The following is a 5,544-nucleotide window of genomic DNA, read 5'->3' as shown; positions in this document are numbered from 1 at the left end:
GGAAACAAGAAAACCGAGTAACTTTCCGCTTGGAACTCCAAACGTGCACTTTGATGGATTGAGCTTGATATCATACCTTCTGAGGTTGGCAAATGTTTCAGCAAGGTCAGTCAGTAGGTCAGAACCTTTACGTGACTTGACCACAATGTCATCCATGTATGCTTCCACATTCCGACTGATCTGAGTGAGCAGGCACTTCTGAATCATCCGCATGAATGTGGCTCCGGCGTTCTTCAAACCGAATGGCATCATGACATAACAGAAGCACCCAAAACGGGTGATAAAAGCTGTCTTTATTTTGTCGGGTCCGTATAGACGGATCTGGTGGTACCCGTAGTAGGCGTCCAAAAAGGACAAATGCTCGCACCCTGCAGTCGAGTCGACTATCTGATCGATGCGAGGGAGAGGGAAGTGATCTTTCGGGCAGGCCCGATTGATATGCTTGAAATCAATACACATGCGAAGTGAGTCGTGCGAAGTGAGTCGTCTTTCTTTGGGACCATGACAACATTGGCTAACCACTCGGAGTGATAAATCTCTCGGATAAACTCAACTGCCAAAAGCCGAGCCACCTCTTCACCGATTGCCTTTCTTTTCTGGACGGCAGACCGTCGAAGATGCTCTTTGACTGGTTTCACCTTCGGGTCGACTCGCAAATGATGCTCAGCCAGTCCCCTGGGAACACCCGACATGTCAGAAGGCTTCCATGCAAAGATGTCCCAGTTCTCACGGAGGAACTGGATGAGCGCTTCTTCCTATTTGGAGTCGAGTGTAGTTGAAATGTGAGTCGGAGCTGCATTGGGATCTGTCGGGTGAATGTGAATCGACTTCGTTTCACCAGACGACTGGAATGCTGAATCTATGGCTGGCTTCTTGGCTCGCAGCAAGTCACTAGGATATGCATTTTTCTGATATTCTTGCAATTCTACCACGGCCATCTGGGCATCGGCGATCTTTGAGCCCTTCTGGAAGCACTCTTCTGCCTTCTTCCGATTACCAGAGATAGTGATCACTCCTCTGGGGCCAGGCATCTTCAGTTTGAGGTACATGTGACATGGTCGAGCCATAAATCATGCATAAGCTGGCCTGCCCAGAATTGCATGATAAGCACTCTGGAAATCCACAACTTCAAACGTCAAATTTTCTTTGCGGTAATTTTTGGAATCACCGAAAACCACGTCGAGTGCAATCTGACCAAGGGATGCAACCTTCTTTCCTGGAATGACCCCATGGAAACTCATATGGCTTTCGCTGAGTCTGGACATCGGAATGCCCATTCCCTTCAACGTCTCTGCATACAGTATGTTCAGGCCACTGCCACCGTCCATCAGGACCTTTGTCAGTCGAGTGCCTTCGACCACCGGTGCTTGCCTCCCAGGGGTGGCTATGTGTGCTGGATGGTCAGACTGGTCGAATGTAATGGCAGTCTGTGACCACTTCAAGTAACTGGGTGTCACCGGAGCGACCATGTTCACTTCCCTATTGATGACTTTCAATCGACTTTTGTTCTCAGCGTCAACAAAAATCATCAGAGTGGAATTCACGTGGGTATAACCATCATCATCCTCTTCCTCATCCTCAGCCTTGTCTGCTTCTTTCTCCTTTTCCTTGGGCTGTTTCTCTCGGAACTGCTGGATTAGGAGCCGACACTGCCGAGTGGTGTGCTTCGGGTAAATGAAATTACCTTCTTCATCTTTTTTGGTGTGGATATGGCACAGCAGATCCAACACGTCATTCCCATCTTGATCTTTTACTTTCTTGGGGTTCCACGGCCCTTTGGGCTTCCCTTTGAACTTTCCTTGAACCACAGCCAAGGCTTCACCGGAGCAGCTGGCTCGGCCTTGCGCTTATGTTTCCGACTGGAGTTTCCTCCTCCGGCTTCGTGGGCGACTGCTTTGTGCTTGCCGCTTCGGAGTCGCTCTTCTTCTTCACCATTGGTATACTTGGTGGCAATTTCCATCATCCGAGCCAGAGTCATATTTCCTGTCCGGCCGAATTTCATATTCAACTCCCGATACCTGACACCTTCCTTAAAGGCACAAATTGCCTGATGATCTGACACATCTTCTACCATGTGGTGTAGGGTGATCCATCTTTGGATATAATCCCTCAGAGTCTCATTCGGTTTCTGGACACAACACTGTAATTCTGTCAAACCTGCCATCGTTTGCAAGTGCCCTCGAATGTTCTGACAAACACTCGGGCGAGATCTTCCCAAGTATAGATGCTGCCAGGCGCTAACTGATTCAACCATGCTCTAGCCGAGCCCTCCAACATCAGAGGAAGGTGTTTCATGGCCACTTCATCATTGCTGCCACCAATCTGGACAGCCACTCGGTAGTCTTCAAGCCAACTGTCAGGCTTGGACTCCCCGGTGAACTTACTAACTCCAGACGCCAACCTGAAGTTGGGGGGAATCACCGCAGCTCTGATAGCTCTACTGAAAGCACTCTGGACCAGAGACATGCACCCTGTTGCTGGTTTGCTGATCTCTGTCATGGCCCTCTCGGTGAGCTCTGTTTCTGTCGACCAAGCCCTGCACGAGAATAGATCTCGCATCAAAGCCTGGCTCCCTGGGGTCGACTGGAATACCTCGTCCGACACTATGAGGGCGTCTGTCTTCATGTGGCCGAGGCACGTATGACCCACTCCTTGGAGGAGGCATGGGCATTCGATGGCGATCATCGCGATCGGCACGGCGATCATACTGCTCTCGGTTTCTGTACTGATCACGTCGATCTCCACGTCCCTCACGCCTCGGGGGCGATCTTGGGCTATGGGCCGACTGAACTGTGTCTGCGACCACGGATCTGCTATGGATCCTATTCCACGACTGAGACACGACCGTATTCTGCTCTCCCGCCGCCCGGAGCAAAGCTCTGATCTGCACCAGACCTCGACCAGCTTCTGATTGGGAAGGTTGGATCGACTCTGCTATCCGGGCAGCAGCTGCTAGATTCTGGATCGGTGTTCGGTATACCTGAGTCAGAGGCGGAAAAAGTTGGCGTCGAGTGTATTCGGGAGCGCGCTGCCGAGCGCGATCGTCGAGAGCGCGCTGGAGGTTCTCCAGCCGAGTGCGCTCAGCCAAGTTGGCCAAGCGCACCTGCTCCAAGGCCTGGGCCTCAGGGGTTTCTCCAACTGTAGGAGTATGCAGTGCAACCATGTTCCGGCGGCAAAGTTCCTCCTCTGCTGCGAAGAGAGGGGTTCTGGGCGGTACTCTTCATGAATGCGCGACGGATCATCGTTCCCGTCGCCTCCGTCTTCACGGGTGAAGCCAGGAGGGCTGCGTGGTCCATTGACCATCAGAACTTCAGCCGCTAGGTCGCTGCTGTCGCACTCGGATGCGGTCTCTACGGAGCCAGTCGACAGATCGAACATGCCGTAGAGAGTTTCGTCGGGCTCGATCGCCGCGACTTGAGGGGTGGCCGACTGGCGGGCCACCGCATGCCTCACCCACCGCTGAAGCCTCGACCGACCGGAGCGTTTGCTCCGGCGAGCTGCAGGGAGGGGGAAAACTGCTGGAGTCGACTGGTACTGGGTCGACGGTTGCCGCAGGAGGACGCCGCGGACGCACGCGCGAAAGTGCGTTGCCCCGCGAACGGGGAGCGCGTCGACGTCGAGTGGAGCCTCCTAAAGCCAAGCGGAGTCGTCGGCGACAAACACGAGCGTGCCGAGACGGATCTCGCGGCCCTCAGCCAAACCTTTGCCTGAAACCATGATGAAGGGGATCGAAAAAATTGCAACTTCTCCAACAAGTCGCTAAGACACCTGCCCCAAGGTGGGCGCCAACTATCGTGGTTCTAAGACTGACAGTAGAATAGGGGGGGGGTAGGAATGTAGAGGCAAGATCCTAGCTATGGAGGAGTTGTACACACGAGTTTTACGAGTTCAGGCCCTTCTCGGAGGAAGTAACAACCCTACGTCTCGGATCCCGGAGGCGTTCGATTGAATTTATGTGTGTGAATTACAGAAAGTGCGAACCCTTGTCCGAGAGGAGGGGGGTGGCTTATATAGAGTGCGCCAGGACCCCAGCTCCCCTCCGTTACACAAGGTTCAATGCTCATAAAGGAGGGGCGTTACTGGTAACGTCTGCAATAAAGTATTGTAAATGCCCATAAAGCTATGGTTTAAGTCCTGACCGTTGTAGAGTGGAGGGTTTCTCATGTTCTGGTGGCCGAGTGTCTTCAAGGTGGTCGAGTGAGCACATCTTCATGGTCAAGTGGATGATGGTTTCTCTTCGACTGCTTCTGATTCTTTGTAGAGATGTCCTTGGGGAGGGTATGTTGGACAGATCCATGACCCTACCCTAGGTACATAGCTTCATCACCCGGTGCAGTGCACCAGAGGTGCACCAGTGAGGCTAACTAGTGGGTCTAGTCAACTGCTGACTCAGCAGCTGACCGGTCAGCTGGTCTGGTGGGACCCGCATGTCAACGACCCAAGTTTTAACAACATTTTTTGTTTAGTTTTTTTAACCAACCGGGTTTACTATGCAGTGGGCCCCCCGCTAGTGAATGATTAGGGGGGCATTAGTACTAATTGCGGCCACATCAGCGCTTTAAAGATGTCGGGGCCGAGCACGCCGGAGTTTGGCCGTCCGGCCGTTTCCGTTGACATGGGGAGGCGCAGCTGATGCCGTTGGGAAGCGGGGAGCCTCGCACGCCGGACGGTGGTCGTGGGACGGCCGGGGGTGCAATGCAGCGGTGCCAGCGGCGAGCGGGGCGGCGAACGATGAAGGCGGGCATGGTCGCCGCATGGGTGCCGGACTCGGGCGGCGCTGGGCGGCACCGTGGGGCAGAGGCCGAGCGGCGGAGGGTGCAATGGGGAGCGGAGGCGAAGCAGGGGCGGCCGCGGCGGCTCAGCGATGGAGGCGGGGCGGCGAGCAGCAAGCGGAGGGAGCCGGGACGCGGGCGGCGCAAGGCAGGAGCAGCACACGGGCGCCGGGCTATGGGGGCGCGCAGGGGGAGCAGTTGCTGGTGGCGGGGCAAAGCCGTGCCGGGGCAACGGAGAGCAGGGACGGGGCGAGTGTGTGGCTGTGAGCAGGGGCGCAGGTAGGCCACGACGGAGCGCATCGGTAGTGAGCGTCGCACGGACCCGGCGATCGAGCGGCGACGTACGGCGACTAAGTCGAGAGGCAATCATGGGGAATGGGGAGAGGAGCTCACGATGAGCCGGGAGAGGTGCTCGAGGAGGTCGGGGGAGCTCGGGGGGCGGCGAATCGAGGCGGGCATGGTAGAGGAAGATGGTTCGATGTCGATGAGGCAGTGCTGCTCCGGTCGAACGAGTCGCCGTAGACGATGCAGAAGAAGATGGCGGTCCTCCAGGAAATCAACTCGCGGCTCGTGGAGGCTCCTGGCCGCGTACACGACGGCGGTGCGGTGACGACTACGCTCGGGTGAGCTCCAGATTGGGCGTGGGAGCAAGAGAGAGGGGGAGTCTGAGGGACATGGAGCTAGGGTTTGACAGCGAGGGCAGCGGGGCATCCTTATCCGCGCGCAGGTCTGGTGGATGGTCGACGGGTGGAGATCGGCGCAGGAACGGACG

This window comes from Triticum urartu, chromosome 5 (genome assembly GCF_003073215.2).
Source record: "Triticum urartu cultivar G1812 chromosome 5, Tu2.1, whole genome shotgun sequence".
Lineage (NCBI taxonomy): Eukaryota > Viridiplantae > Streptophyta > Magnoliopsida > Poales > Poaceae > Triticum > Triticum urartu.
This window is presented reverse-complemented; position numbering follows the sequence as displayed.